The 17,209-nt window shown below is 37.2% G+C and overlaps 1 protein-coding gene across 2 annotated transcripts in view; it reads left to right on the forward strand.

Moving 5' to 3' along the window:
* Positions 1–17,209, forward strand: part of LOC115216636 (tRNA dimethylallyltransferase) — a 351,240-nt gene that overhangs the window by 142,808 nt on the left and 191,223 nt on the right. The window contains exon 1 of one of the 2 annotated variants that reach the window (XM_036506693.1): positions 2,729–2,755. The exons of the other annotated variant lie outside the window; for it this stretch is intronic. The gene's annotated coding sequence lies outside the window, so the exon portion shown is untranslated. Of the gene's footprint in view, positions 1–2,728; positions 2,756–17,209 lie in introns of those variants that run through there. 2 annotated transcript variants of the gene reach the window in all.

A 17,209-nucleotide genomic window follows, 5' to 3' on the forward strand; every position in this document is an offset into this window, starting at 1 on the left:
TGGTTGGTGTGTTTACGTACCCGTTAATTAGTGGTTCGGCAAAAGAGACCAATAGAATAAGTACTAGGCTTACAAAGAATAAGTCCTGGGGTCGATGTGCTCGACTAAAGGCGGTGCTCCAGCATGGCCACAGTCAAATGACTGAAATAAGTAAAAGAGTATGTGTAAATGTAAGCTGAAGGATGCTTTAGCACATGCCAACATTCACATAACACTGGTATGTGTTGTGTAGCATAGAAGTAAAGAGTTAGGTAAGGGACTCATATAATGAGGCATCTTTAAAAGACAACCTACTGCAAACTAGCGTCCAGATTTGTTGATGGAGTGCAGGTTCGTGTTAGGCAATAAACCAGTAAGGTGGAGGAAAATATAGGCGTATACAATACATGTAACAATGATATGGGAAGAAATAGTGAAAGTTGGAATTTATCTGTATGTTAGCCTGTTTATTACATATTATGTGTCTGTAATTGGAAGAGAAACAGATTCCCTAGTGTTATGGGATAAGAAACAAGAAGCCGTTTCAACAAATAGTAAGTAAGATGTCATTAGAGGAAGGGTTTCTCCACTTTCATAACAGAAATGATGGTGGCGCCCTCAAAGTCATTATTTGTTCTTCCAACTGAGTCAAAAGAACTATGTTTCCATTAGTTTTCCAAATTGCTGATACTCTTTCTGTCAGTTGCAACTTCTGACAAAAGTTCCATTGATAATATTTGAAGAAATACATGCAACAAGGCAGCTCATCAGCTAAGAATTGCTCCAATCCACCACATTGGTACAATTTTTGTTCACACTGAATGGATGAAAAGTAAGTAATATTCTTGACATCTAGGTGAACTGAGAAAATATAAAATGAAGCAATATGTTGTGTTAGAATACATAATACTGTGGTAGTTACTGTGAGAGTAACTCTCATATTGGGTTTTGGTGCATATAAACACTCTTAAGCTGATATGAGAGTTTCTCTTATGGTAACTATTGTAGTATTTTGTGCTATAACATAGCGTCCACTTTTAAGTGGGGATAAATATTACTTTTTGGTACTAATACTGTTTCTGTTATTCTTTTACTTGTTTCAGCCATGCTGAAGCACTGCCTTGAAGGATTTTAGTCAAGCAAATCGATTCCAGGACTTATTTTTGAAGCCTAGTACTTATTCTATTAGTCTCTTATGCTGAACCACTATGTTACAGGGACATAAACACACCAACACTGGTTGTCAAGCAGTAATGGGGGGACAAATACAGGCACAAAGACACACACGCACACACACACAAATATACACAAAGATCTTCTTTCAATTTCCATTTACAAAATCCACTCACAATGCTTTGGTCAGCCCAGGGCTATAGTAGGAGACACTTACTCAAGGTGCCATGGAACAAAGTGGTTGGGAAGCAAACTCCTTACCGCACAGCCATGCCTGTGCCTATACTCTTTACTCTTTACTCTTTTTACTTGTTTCAGTCATTTGACTGCGGCCATGCTGGAGCGCTGCCTTTTAGTCAAGCAAATCGACCCCAGGACTTATTCTTTGTAAGCTTAGTACTTATTCTATCGGTCTCTTTTGCCGAACCGCTAAGTAACAGGGACGTAGACATACCAGCATCGGTTGTCAGGCGATGTTGGGGGGACAAACACACACACACACAGACACACATATATATATATATATGACATATATATATATATATATATATACTAAGCAATAAGGGTTTAGCAACGAGTTGCCTTACCACATACCGAATTTAGAAATAGCAGTCAAAGGGTTATAGCTATTTCTTCTACTAAAAAGGGAGATCTCAGTAAAAACAGCATTTGGAAGGCACAAACAGGTAAGAGAGAATGAATTGACTGCAATCTATCATACATTTTTTTAGTTATCCACGGACGTACGTTTCGAAATCAATTTTAAGGAAAGCATACGAATTAAATATTAAATATTAAATAATAAATAATTCTATCTTACCGAAACTTCTTTTCTCTTCAGCGTAGAATACTAATCATAAATGATTATATATTGAATTTTGAGATACCAGAAGGCACCAACTCCACTCAGTATCAGAGCGAGCTAGAACCCGCAACTGGTATCACCGAATTCAATTTGTGAATGAAACGATTGTGTCAACAGCCCCTTCCCACCCGCGTGTAGCCAAAACAAGATGCTGTGGTCATCACTGAGATAAAATATGGTTATCCGTAATAATGAAGGGTGAAATTAATTAATTTGGAAAAATTATCAATTACACCAAGTAGTCTTCGGCATGTAAAAGCCTCATTCGAGGAAATTTAAGTAATACTAAGCAATAAGGGTTTAGCAACGAGTTGCCTTACCACATACCGAATTTAGAAATAGCAGTCAAAGGGTTATAGCTATTTCTTCTACTAAAAAGGGAGATCTCAGTAAAAACAGCATTTGGAAGGCACAAACAGGTAAGAGAGAATGAATTGACTGCAATCTATCATACATTTTTTTAGTTATCCACGGACGTACGTTTCGAAATCAAGTTTTAAGGAAATCAAGTTTTACATGCCGAAGACTACTTGGTGTAATTGATAATTTTTCCAAATTAATTAATTTCACCCTTCATTATTATATATATATATATATATATATATATATATATGACAGGCTTCTTTCAGTTTCCGTCTATCAAATCCACTCACAATGCTTTGGTTGGCCCGAGGCTATAGTACAAGACACTTTCCCAAGGTGCCACGCAGTGGGACTGAACCCGGAACCGTGTGGTTGGTAAGCAAGCTACTTACCGCACAGCCACTCCTGCGCCTACTAATAATTATTTTATAAAATGGAGTGTTTTGCTGCAGATGAAATGATTCCAGCGGTTAACATTTCCATACCTTATCCATTCTTCCAACCTGCACCTACCCATTGTTGATAAAACTTAGAAGTTACGTAACAAAAGTGAAGAAAATGGTTGTTATTGTTTTTGGCCTCCAAGCCAACCCTATTTAACCCTTTAGCATTTAAACTGGGCTGTATCTAGCCAAAATATTCCACCTGTTTTATGTTCAAACTGGCCAGATCCAGCCTCTCACACCTATCTTGCAATATCATTCTAAAAATTAAAGGTCACATTATTGAATCTTAAAGCTATGAAACAATGTGAATAAATATGAATGCTAAACTGTTAAGTAGACCAAAGCTATTCCAGCCATGCCCTTCCTGTTTAATTTTTCTTCCAAGGAAAAAGTGCACATTGGACTGCATTATTCAATGTGAGTTTGGTTTGAAGGAAATTTGGCTACTATTTCTAGCAGGCTGATTGACCATACAGATGCTCTCTCACAGATGATGAGGTGTCATAGTCCTTTCAACATCAAGGCATTGTTGTACTCTGTGTGTGTGTGTGAGGGGTGAGGAGTGCAAAGAGATGTTGAATGGAGTTTAGATTTGACTTGAGGGATGAGAACATAACAAACAGTTGTGACAGCTTCAAGAGAATATACTTGACATAGAACAAACAACAGCACCTTTCATATTTTTGACCCAGAGAAGGTTTTCACAGTCCTGTGTTCTGTAGTTTCATGGGGCAAGGCATGGCCCTATGTACATTTTCAGCATAGTAACATAAACGAAGGCGGAATGGAGATGGGGTTGGGGCACTTGAATAAACACACACACTCATAAACAGTGATGTATATATGTTATTATTATTGCTAAGTAATTTTACAAATGTTTTAGCCATAATTACCTTTCTACTCGATATTATTATTAACAATTACAACAACAACAATGATAATAATAATAATAATCATAATTTGTGAAATTATTGCTTTGTACTTTTTTTCCTTGATCATTTGGAATTGAAGGCAAAGGTCTATTTATTTATTTATTTATTTGTTTATTTTACTTGTGTCTGTGTGTCCTTACAAACACACAGAAGGCAATAGTAGAATGGCAGATGGGGCAGGTGACTGAGTGGGTGTGATATGGGGTAATTTAGCTCTTCTTTTATAATTCTTGCAAAAATTATTTTGTATAATTAACTTCATTATAATTTGTTATTGTTGTTCTTTCATTCTTTCATCAGAAGAGTTTTCAGTGTGATTAGCAATAGTAATGGTTGTGGTATCAGTGTTGGTGGTAGTGGTTTATATTTGTTAAAGTACAGTTATTAATTGCTACTCAACATGTGTCTGAAATTAGTGGTGTTTCCCCCCTCCCCTTTTTCCCTTCTTTTTCTTTCCCTTCTCTCTCTCTTTCTCTCTCTCTCACACACACACACACACACACATCATCTGGTTATGCCATTGAGAAATAAAAGGAGTGTTCATTCAGAAAAATATCTCCTCCTCCTCCCTTATGCCTTTTAAAATTTTTATTTATTTATTTTAGTTTGTTATTTTTTCTGGGTTAAATGTTAGCTGGGTAACTGGTGGTGATGGGGGGGGGGACAACATGTTTGTTTTCATCTTTATTTACTTGCTTATAATAATCATTTGCATGTTAGTTCCTGTTCTCTGACTCATTCCATGCCAGCTTCTCCCTTCCCCACTCTCCTCCCTTTATCTTATCCTTCCTCTCTCCTTCTCTCTTTCTACACACACACACACACACACATCACACCTTGCTTCTATCATTATTTGCCATTCTCTCTCTCTCTCCCATCCTTCTTGCTGCCACCCCACCACTTTATATCTACCCCTACAGGATCCCTGAAACATAAATGTGATTGTCATGGCTGAAATACTTTTGATAAGTTCCTTGATCATGACAGACCTGGAAGAGCTAAAACAGCAATGCCTTATTTCTGCCTCTCATTGCAGCTCTGGCCATTTGGAAGTTTCATATGACCAGGAGCCCACGCACATTCATATATATATTTTCTCTTTGTGTTTTCATGTTTGGATTAACTTTATATATATATATAAATATATATATATATGAGAGAGTCAAGATGAGAGACATTAAGAAGGGATGAATGGGAAAAAGGACTTTAGTGCAGGGGTTATCAACCATTTTTTTTTATCTATAGACTCCTTTGATTACTATTTTATTCTGGTAGGTTCCCATAGCCATCCAATTTTGTTTTTCAACCCTTGTAAGTTGAACTATGTAAACATTAAAGAAAGAAACTTATCTGTCTCTTGCAATACATACCAATACATATATCAAACTCAAAATTTTTTTCAGGGGCCCTTAAAATACTATTGTAGATCTCCAATTTACTGTTTTGTTGTTTGGATCCCCAAAAATCTTATATGGATCCTCAGGGCCATATAGGACCACTGTTTTAATGGATATTTGACTGCATTGTGTTTTGCATGCAGCTCTGACTTGGCTTGAGGTGTTGCTTGCATGTTAGGACTTTGGTCACTCTTTTATCTGCTTCATACTGGTACAAAGACACTGTTTTCCATTGCTGGTGACAGAGAGGTAAAGGAATTCCTGTTTTACCATGAATAGCTTGGTGTCAAGTGAGCAAACCAGTGCTAATAAAGGATTGTTGGAGTTTGTCTCTTTTGTTCAGAGCATGTGGCAACCCATGCACTGAGTTTTTGGTCTTTAACCTATCAAATGAATTCGATAGGTATTAGTAGCATGAAAGCTTCCTATTTGCTGGGTCAGTTCTCTTGTGGATTGGCACAGATCTGTGTGGATGAGCTCATTCAGTTGTTTCTCATTGAACTGAACAGGTTGGTTGAAATGCAGAGTATGTGAGGCCAAACTTTCCTTTCTTGAAGCATTTCAATACTACTATTTTAGTAGTAGTGCCTTCATCATACACAGAACAAATATCTTGGGAGGCTCTAGGAGCTTTAGAACTTTGACTGAAAGCAAAGAGAAACAAGTGTCAAAAATGTTCATTTTTTATTTCTGTTTGGCACTCCATCGCCATAAGAGTTAAAATTTATTCAAGTTTCAAAAATGATAGGCAAAAGTTATACAGGAAAAATGGAGCTACAACCCACCACTTAAAACATCATGATAAAAATATTTTTTATTTTATTCTTTTACTTGTTTCAGTCATTTGACTGCAACCATGCTGGAGCACCACCTTAAAAGGGTTTTTTTTAATTGGAGAAATTAACCCCAGGATTTCTTCTTATCAAGCAATGATGTGGAGACAAACACAGACACAAAGACCCACACACTCACATAAATATATATGTATATATGATGGGCTTCTTTCAGTTTCCATCTACTAAATTCACGCACAAGGCTTTGGTTGGCCTGAGACTATAGTAGAAGACACTTGCCCAAGATACCACACTGTGGGACTGAACCTGCAACCACATGGTGGGGAAGCAAACGTCTTACCACACAGCCATGCCTATATATATATGTATATATCGAAAGAAAAGGGATTAAAAATCCAGGCAAATATGTTTTAAGCACTCTTAAAGGAGTCAAATTTGGATAAACAAATTTGTCAGTGAAAATCCTTGCTTTCTACATAATCCATAAAATTTCACTGCCTGTCCAATTTTATGCATGTGTGTTTGTGCATACCCATGTCTTGACATCATGTGATGTGTACAAACAAGCATCATCATCATCATACAAGTAATGTTGTTCATTTACAGTCTTCCATGAAAAACATGTCTGACCATGGAGAAATATATCCATCCTTGTAAACAAATGAGGGTTGACAACAGGAAGACCATTTGGCCTTAGAAAATTTGCCTCAACAAATTTTGTCTGATGTATGCAAGTGTGGAAAAGTGGACTTTATATGGTGATAATGCTGACAGTCTAGTAAGAAATAGGAGATGCTCATTTACATTTAACCCTTTGGTGTTCAGATTATTCTAAACGTAATGCTTATTGATTCACATTGATTTGAATTAATCATACATTATCTCATATCTTCAAGATCTTGATGGTGCAATTATTTAATGCATAATAGCATTGTAGGGTAGGTGTGAGAGCCTGGATCTGGTCAGTTTGAACATAAAACAGATTAAATATTTTGGCCGGATATGGCCGGTTTAAATACTAAAGGGTTAAGCAATACATCAATGTGTTATTCAAATAGTTGCTCAGACTGTTATCTTCAACACAACATCAAATGTGTTGCCCAAAAGGCTGTTCAAACTGTTGTCTTTCATATATGAAATAAGATAACAGTTTGAGCAGCCAGTACCCTTTCATATACCCTTTATTTCTACCATAGTGGTTTGTTTAAATATAAGCATGTTTTATCTATTTAATAAATAGATTGTTAAACACATACAAACATAAAAGTTAATCTTATTTCAATCCTGTCTGAATTGTCTCTCAGCCTTCAATACATTGAATATAATACAACCCCAGTGTTATACAATCTACCCTCTTAAGTGCAAAATGTTTAGCTATTTTTCAGGAAGAAAGATTATTTTACTTGTAGGGGAAGGCTATTGTACTTTTTTGTTTTTTTTGCCTGAAGTCATAACACTTCATTGTTGTGGTCTCTGGTAAAGTTTCTTTTCCAATTACAAACACTTACACTGATTGCTAATATTTACATATTTACTTCTAAAGAGCTTAAACAGAACCCATTGCTCTTTGAGGCCCTCATGAAGTAAAGAATAACAAAGCTGAGAGATTAATTAATTCAACAGGTTTCTACACACACAGTTTATGCAATGGATCATATATCTCTGTGTATGTGTGTGTGTGTATATATATATATATATATATATATATATATATATAAAGTTAATTTAATCAACTTCTGTGTGTATTAGCTCCAAATTCTAAATATGTCTTTAGTTTCTTTACAGAATGTTTAGAAAATAAAAATTAACATTAAAAAAAGAAACAAAAATACAAATATATAAATTACTTATGATTAAATGGGTTTTTTTCTATGCTAATGCAGGCTACCATTGGATGGAGCCAACTTCTGCTGCTGTATATTCTGCCTGGTTGATAAATCATAGAACTACATAACAAGTATAATAAACAAAAATAAACAAATATGTGAATTCTATGCAGCTTTTTCTTTATAATTCTTTAATTTCAGACTTAAATTTGTAATCCCACCAAATGTTATAAAGAAATGATTTTCTCCCTTGCAACCACTAGGAGAACCATGTGTGTTTGAAATATAATATTTTTAACAATGTGGGTGTGGTAGACTTAAGAGTGTCACCCATAGCAGAATCTAGTCTGTAAACATTCAAACCAGCTTTCAAGCCTGGAAATATTTTCCTCCCTCCTATCTAGGGGACTGTGAAAATGTTCAGGGCACTGCACATTCGTTGTTGGAAAAAAAAAAAAACCCTATCATGTGAGAAAGGACAGTAAGAATCATTGTGATGAGTTGGTAGATGATGATGATAGTTTGGGTTTTCAAAGGGAAAGTGATGACAGGGATTAGCTTGAAAGTCTGTGATAATAAGTCAACTTGATAAGCACTAACCTCAGGTTAAAGAACAATAACAATGAGTTTTGGTAAGTATGCATCAGCATGTGCTAACACCACATAAAAGGCACCTAGTACACTCTGTAACTTGGTTGGCAACAGAAAGGGCATCCAGTTATAGAAACCATGCTAAAACAGATGACTGGAGCCTGGTGCAGCCTTCCAGATGGCCACCTCCTGTCAAACTATCCAACCCGTGTCAATATGGAAAACAGATGTTAAACAATCATGATAGTGATGATGATGATGAATTGGACTTTATTAGAATTGTTGATATGATGATGCTTCCAACTCTAGTTCTCTCCTAGTTATGATGATGATGATGATGTTCAGAAAGTGGCAGTTCTGTAGATTAGAAGATAATTGTTAGCAATTTCCTTGTTCAGATGTAATGATGATGATAGTAACCACATCTAGTTCTAATAATGATTTCACATTTCGGCACAAGGTCAACAATTTTTCAGTCAACTACATTGATTCCAATATTGATGGGTACTTTATTTTACTCCCACCCACCCCACAAATGGATGAAAAGCAAAGCTGACTGTGGCAAAATTTGAACACAGAATGTATATAAGGAATCAGAAGAAATCCCACTTCAGGCTAAACAATGCATTTTGAGTAACTTTGCTAGGGAGACACTGAAAGAAGCCTGTTAACATGGCTTAGCTGGTCAAAACTTTAAGGTTACTGTCAACATTTTTGTATAAGAATAATAATTTTGTACTTTACAAAAGTATAGAGTAACCCATCAAAATTGTTTTTATCATAACTGAATAAAAAACAAGCCCATTAGTGTGTGTGTGTATGTGTTACTGTTTCCTTACCCTGATATTCTGTGATAGCTATAAACAGGTGTGTCTGTTATACAAAGTAATGTCATTCATTTTTTCATCATTGTTTAGCATCCTCTTTCCATGCTGGCATGGGTTAGACTATTTAACATGGAGCTGTCCAGATTCCAACAGTCTGTTGTGGCATGGTTCCTATGGCTTGATGCCCTTCCTAATGCCAACCACTTAACAGATTCTTATTTCTTTATTGCCCACAAGGGGCTAAACATAGAGAGGACAAACAAGGACAGACAATGAGATTAAGTCGATTACATCGACCCCAGTGCATAACTGGTACTTAATTTATCGACCCCGGAAGGATGAAAGGCAAAGTCGACTTCGGCAGAATTTGAACTCAGAGCGTAAAGACAGACAATATGCTGCTGAGCAATTTGTCTGGTGTGCTAACATTTCTGCCAACTTATCACCTTTTTCAGATTCTGCTGGGTTCTTTTTACATGCCACTGGCTTGGGTGTATTAAAACAGTACTGGCACTGGTTCTTGTTTGGATGACACCAGCACCTGAAGGACAAGCCTGTATATGTGGAAGACAGTGATTTTACTTAGCTTGATGTGTCTTATTAAGTACAGGGGAACTATTAATATACCTGGAAATATTTGAGGATTGGCAACAGGAAGGGTATCAGTCAGACTGCCAAAAATCTGCCTCACCAAATTCTGTCTGACCCATGCAAGCATGGAAAAGTGAACATTAAAACAATGAGGATAATGATATTATTTTAACACTTCATGCCAGTCTGCTGTGCCAGTGTGGTTTGGTTTCCCATGCCAAAAGTTGAACCTTGGTCCCCTGCAGGAAGGCCAGTTGTGGGAAAGGTTAATGTTTTTTATTCATTATATCAGTTACAGCCCCTTACCCTTCTCTCTGCCAACCTCATTGACGTCTGTCCGTTTGTCAATAGTAAAAGACTGCTATGTCATTAACAGAAGCTATGTGTGGAATGTTAATTGTATGATTTTATTATACTCTCAATCCAGCTACACCTACAACTGTTAGAACCATTTGGCCCAGGATGAATTGAGCAACAGGGTGGTGGAGATGGTAATGATAGTGGTGGTGGTGGTGGTGGTGTGAGGTTTTTTTCCCTCTTTACTACTCTAATCAGTAAAAATATATAATTACTATTTCAAATGAATTACAAATGACTTCTGATAAGTTTTGTTGATGAATTGCATGCAAGCCATGGGTGAATACTGTTCATGTGTGGGTGTTTGTTTGTATAGGTTACCCTGTGTGTGTATGGTTTTATGTGTGTATGTACCCAGGCTCATGAGTGTGTTTGTATTTAAATATATATATGTGTATATATATATATATGTGTGTATATATATATATATATATATATATATATATAGGTGTATAAAGATTGAATGTGGATTTGTCTTTTAATTTGGCGGTTTCCAAAAAAAGATTTCTAATATTGATTCTTCATACTTTTCTGGGAGTTTACAGGTGTAAATTTACAAAGATATGGAAGTAGTACTTGTATATAATATATGGTGAATTTATGGAATGAAGTCCCATAAAACTCATCAATTAAGTTAAAAATGGAGGAGACAAGTTGTTAAAATATATAAGAAGTTTAATTCTTGCAGACGATCATTCCATACAGGTATATAAATATATATATATATATTATATATATATATATATGAAAACGCTTCTAACAAATAGTTCCAACTTAATTAAAGAACATATACATATATAGACATTTATATTTGCATAGATTCATGCGTAGGTTTGTAGCTATGTGCACACATACGCTACACTTACACACACACACACACACACACACACATTTATTTATTTATGGCTGTGTGGTTAAGAAGTTGTCTTTGCAGCTACATGATTTCAGGTTCAGTCCCATTGTTTGGCTCTTTGGATGTCTTCTACAATGGCCCTGGGTTAACCAATGCTTTATGAGTGAATTTGGTAGACAAATATTATTTGCAAGCTAGATGTTTCTTATTCTTTTGAAAGCAATAAAAAAACTAAGACTTAAACTGATCAACCAAATTATTCAAAGTAGTGCTGCAGTATGGCCACAGTCCAATTGCTGAAATGAGTAAAAGAATCAAAGAATACATATTTATATGTAAGGTGGTTACATGCCATTTTACTAAGACTAAGCCTTGTGAATGAAATTGAGCAAAGAGAAGCTGGAAACTGTGTTGGATGCAGTGCACCTACAGTTCAAATGAACCAACCATGTTACACAGTGTCACAATGCGTCTGTTTGAGTCTGTTTGCTATGGATACACATCTGTGGGTATGTGTGTGAGAGAGAGAGAGAAAGTGAGCACATACTCTACTTTTATTATTGTTTTTGTTTATATATGCAGGCTTGGCTGTGTGGTTGAGATGTTTGCTCTCCACCACATGGTTTCAGGTCCAGTCCCACTGCTTGTTACCTTGGGCAAGTGTCTTCTACCATAGCTCCAGGCCAACCAAATCCTTTTGAGTGGATTTAGTAAACAGAAACTGAAAGAAGCCAATCATGTGTGTGTGTGTGGTGTGTGTGTGTCTCTCTCTCTCGATATTGCATGATAGTTGTAAATGAGTGTCACTGGGTTCTATTATCCTGTGAGAACATGTTTGAGAACAAGGAGGAATATTACCGGTCACCAGCCTTCAAGTAATGGCAACAGGAATGACATGTGATTGAAGAAAGTTTGTCTCTATAAACTTTGTCTGACCTATGCAAGAATGGAAAAGGTAACATTAACCCTTTAGCATTCAGATAAGTCTGCCAAATATAATGTTTAATCACATTGCTTTGAATTAATCATGCATTATTTTGTGGCTAAAATATTTCAATGATTTGATTGTTTATTTCAGAATAATGTAGGGTAAGTGTGAGAGGCTGGATCTAGCTGGTTTGAACATAAATTAAGTAGAATATTTGGGCTGAATGTGGCTGGTTTCAGTGTTAAAGGGTTAAAGCAATGGTGACTGATGATGTCTAATATTTCGTTTTGGGATTTGGTTTGCAAGATTCTTTATATGAGTTTGTGTGTTGAAGCATATTCTGTTGTGTCTGGGGAGAATAATTTTCTTTTTGTGTCTTATAATGGAAATTTACCAATGAGTGTGTTTCATTATAAGGCACAAAAAGAAAATGACTCTCCCCAGACACAACAGATGTCTTTAATGTTTTCTGTATATAGAATAACAACAACAAATATATAATTTTACTGTATGGGACTGGAAAGACCAAAATTCAAATGAGTACTTGTTACACCTATGGGGTACTGTGAATATATTCATTACTATACTAAAATAATATATAAGTTACCTTTAAGAATTGTTTTATTCTGCTTTCAACAGTTAATCTCAACACTGCTGCCATTACCACCATCAAACTGTAGTGTATCATCTGTTTGGGGAATATCACCTGCAGGAGGCTAGCAGACTCTCCAGGGTATGAGTTGTCCCTTATCCACTTAATTCCATGAAATAGGACAAAGCATCAACCTAATCCATTTTTTTCTTCTATATAACTCCTTCTGTAACCCCATTCCTCTCATCAAGCATCATTGAAGCTAAACAGTATAACTATATTGACCTCACTGGTCTTGGAGAGCTAACGAGAACTGTGAACACTGCTTTCTTCTTCAGGTTAATTTAACAAAAAATGAGGAAGTCTTATCCTGCAAGACATTGCAGCGAAATTTTCTTCAATTACTATTCTTGACCTACAAAATACTGCAGCTAAATCTTCAAATACTAGGTTAGGCCAAAATTTTGTCATGGTTTTCCTATTCCCTGTCATGTATAAATAAAATGTTTCATACACGTACAAATATCACTAAAAACACTGTCTCTCCTATTCAACTCAGACAACATGGAAAGTGGACGTTAAACAATGATGATGATGATGATGATGATATATACATATATATCATCATCATCTTTTAATGTCCATGTTGGCATGTGTTGGCTAAATGTGTGTGTGTGTGTGTACCTTTCTCTTGACATCACATGATGGTTGTAAATGAACACCTCTATCATATATGTGACGTTCCTTTCCAGTCTTCCTTAAAAAACACATCAGCCCTTGGGGAAATAATATTACCATGCTTGGGAGCAGGTGAGGATTAGCAGCAGGAAAAATGTCCAACTGTAGAAAAACTGCATCTCAACAAAAAAAAACAAAAAATTCTAACTGACTTATACAAGTATGACAAAATGGATGTTAAAATGATGATTACACCCTAAACATGAGATGCATAGTAAGTCCAGTAATAGTCTGGCTCATCCAAATTCACCTTTCTTGCTTCCACTGTACCCACTACCAGAATGTATGGGTGTTTCACAGCCGAAAGTGTATGTGTTCCAGATTGTCACACTATATTCCATATAATTCATCACTGCATGTTGCATTGTGCAGTTTCGTTCCCAGATTGACAGGAAGATAGGTCTGTGGGTTGCACCTTGTCATTTCGTCAACTACATGTATGCCATAGAATTTGCTACACCATAGCAAACAAGAAATGAACCAACAAGGGATCCACTATAAGATAAGTAAACCTGTTAGAAATAGCACCCGAATGCTTTTTGTTTTTACAGCTTCATGCCCTTCCTGTTGCTAACCCTTATCTATTTTGCAAGTAAGGGATTTCTCAGTTCACACATCTAAAGTGCAGTTTGCATATGAATTTATTAACAGGGAATGTAACTCCCCTCTCTCCCCCTCTCGCTCTCTCTCTCTCTCTCTCTCACACACACACACACACACACATCCATTTTAGTTTCTGTGTTCTAATTTCACTCAAAATACATCGGTCAGTCTAAAGCTAGAGTAGAAGATATCCAATTAAAATGATGTACAGTTGGATTGTGTCCTCTTTTTAAAGACAGTAAGATGTGATTTGAAATGATTTGGTTGCTATTTCTAGTAGACAAAGTAGCCATATAGAGGCTTCCATGTTGGAATTGTTGGTGGAACAGAAGAATCTATGTTATTTTTAATATGTATTGTTATTTACAGCAGTTTGTTGAGTGATGTTGTTGCTCAGACATGATTAAATATAATCAATGATTTCTTTCTTGTTTCTAAAGGTGGAGTTTGATTTGAGGAGCATTTGACTGCTCCTTCTAGCAGTCTGAGTGACCATGTAGAGGCTAACTCATGCATTCTGTGTGTGATGTTTTCTTTAATGGAAGGAAAGTGTCTGTGCCCTTGACATATTGCAGGCCTTCTGAGACTGGTCCTGGTCGGCAGGGGGTTGTTGAAGTTGATTTACAACCTTAACATCTGCAGGTTGATGACCTATATGGGAAATATGGGACAGGGAGGGGATTTCAAAATTTCCTGAAGAGGAAGAAAGACTGAGATAATATCTAGTGTTGATATTTGAGTTGTGCAGCACAGTTGGGATGAGGACAGAAGCTTTGTTGGGGCTTTGGTCATCATCATCATCATCATCCATTTACTGTCTACTTTTCCATGCTTGTATGGGTTAGACAGTATTTGTTGAGGCTGGTTTTCTATGGCAAGAAACCTCACACACACATGCACACATATACATATTTTACTTGTTTCAGTCATTTGATGATGGCCATGTTGGGGCACTACTTTGAAGGGTTTTAGTCGAACTAGTCAACCCCAGGACTTTGTTTTTTAAAGCCTAGTATTTATTTTATTGAACTCTTTTACTGAACTATTAAGTTACAGGGAGATAAAAACACCAACAGTGGTTGTCAAGCAGTGGAAGACAAACACACACACATGACACTTTCCCAAGGTACCATGCAGAGGGAGTAAACCCAGAACTATGCAGTTGAGAAGCACCACATGCCGGTGGCACGTAAAAAGCACCACCGATCATGGCCGCTGCCAGCCTCCCCTGGCACCTGTGCCGGTGGCATGTAAAAAGCATCCACTACACTCATGGAGTGGTTGGCATTAGGAAGGGCATCCAGCTGTAGAAACACTGCCAGATCAGACTGGAGCCTGGTGCAGCCTCCTGGCTTCCTAGACCCCGGTCGAACCGTCGAACCCATGCTAGCACGAAAAACGGACGTTAAACATGATGATGATGATGATGATGAAGAAGACCCAGCAACTCAAGTGAGTTCACAGCCATGCATGTCCAGCGCAGTTATAAGTACCCCCGATGCGTCGGGTGATATGATATGCTTGAGAAGACCTGTTGAGTCAAATAAAACCAAAATTGTAGCTGTGGCCAGTGCCTCCTGACTGCTTCCCAATCTAGTAGCACATAAAAAGTACCGTCCAAATGTAGCCGATGCCAGTATGCCCTAAATGGCTCCTGTGCCAGTGGCACATAAAAAGCACTATCCGAATGTGGCTGATACCTGTACCTCCTGACTGCCCCCCGTGCGGGTGGCACGTAAAAAGCACCATCTGAACGTGATTTATGCCAGGCCCGCCTGACTGGCCCCTGTGCTGGTGGCATGTAAAGAGCACCCACTACACTCTCGGAGTGGTTGGCGTTAGGAAGGGCATCCAGCTGTAGAAACATTGCAGGTCAGATTGGAGCCTGGTGCAGCTGCTGGCTCTCCAAACCTCAGTCAAACCGTCCAACCCATGCCAGCATGGAAAACAAATGTTAATCGATGATGATGATATATATATATATCCATCCACATGATTCCAGGTTCAGTCCTGTTGTGTGGCAAGAGTCTTCTAATATTGCCTCAGGCTGACCAAAGCCTTGTGAGTGGATTTAGTAGACGGAAACTGAAAGAAGCCCGTCATATATATATATATGTAAGTGTATGTATATATGTTTGTGTGTCTGTGTTTGTCTCGTCCATCATCGCTTGATGATCGCTGTTGGTGTGTTTACGTTCCCGTAACTTTGCGGTTCAGGAAAAGAGACTGATAGGATAAGTGCTAGGCTCACAAAGAATAAGTCCTGGTGTCGATTTGTTTGACTAAAGGCGGTGCTCCAGCATGACCACAATCAAATGACTGAAACAAATAAAAGAATGTGGCTGTGTGGTAACAGGGAATGTAACTCCCCTCTCTCCCTCTCTCTCACACACACATCCATTTTAGTTTCTGTGTTCTAATTTCACTCAAAATACACATGGTTCCAGGTTCAGTCCCACTACATGGCATCTTGGCCAAGTGTCTTCTACTATAGCCTTGGGCCAACGAAAGCCATGTGAGTGGATTTGGCAGACGGAACCTGAAAGAAGCCTGTTGTATATATGTATATATATATATATGTATGTGTGTGTCTGTGTTTGTTACCCCAACATCGTTTGACCACTGATGGTAGTGTGTTTACCTCCCCATAACTTAGCGGTTCAGCAAAAAGTGGCCTTTAGTTGATTTGCTCAACTGAAGGCAGTGCTCCAGCATAGCTGCAGTCAAATGACTGAGACTAGTAAAAGAAAAGAATTTATATATTGAAAGAAGCCCATATATATATATATATATATATATATATATATATATATATATATATGTATGTATGTATTTATGTGTGTGTGTTTGTATCTGTTTGTACCAACCACCATCATTTAACCAATGTTGGTGTGTTTATATCCCTGCAAATTAGCAGTTTGGCACAAGAGACTCATAGAATGAGTACCATGCTTACAGAGAATAAGTCCAAGGGTTGATTTCTTTTACTAAAAGGCAGTGCTCCAGCATGGCCACAGCCAAATGACTAAAACAAGTAAAACAATAAAAGAATGTGTGTGTGTGTGTGCACTCACTTATAAACATATATATTTGACATAATATGCTAGTTGTAGATTCTATATACTCATTACTCTTACTCTTTTACTTGTTTCAGTCATTTGACGCCCATGCTGGAGCACCGCCTTTAGTTGAGCAAATCGACCCCAGGACTTATTCTTTGGAAGCCTACTACTTATTCTATCAGTCTCTTTTGCCAAACTGCTAAGTTACGGGGATGTAAACACACCAGCATCAGTTGTGTAGTGATGTTGGAGGGACAAACACAAACATATACACACACATACATACATACAT

The sequence above is a fragment of the Octopus sinensis genome, linkage group LG10 (assembly GCF_006345805.1).
Source record: "Octopus sinensis linkage group LG10, ASM634580v1, whole genome shotgun sequence".
NCBI classification, from domain to species: Eukaryota; Metazoa; Mollusca; class Cephalopoda; order Octopoda; family Octopodidae; genus Octopus; species Octopus sinensis.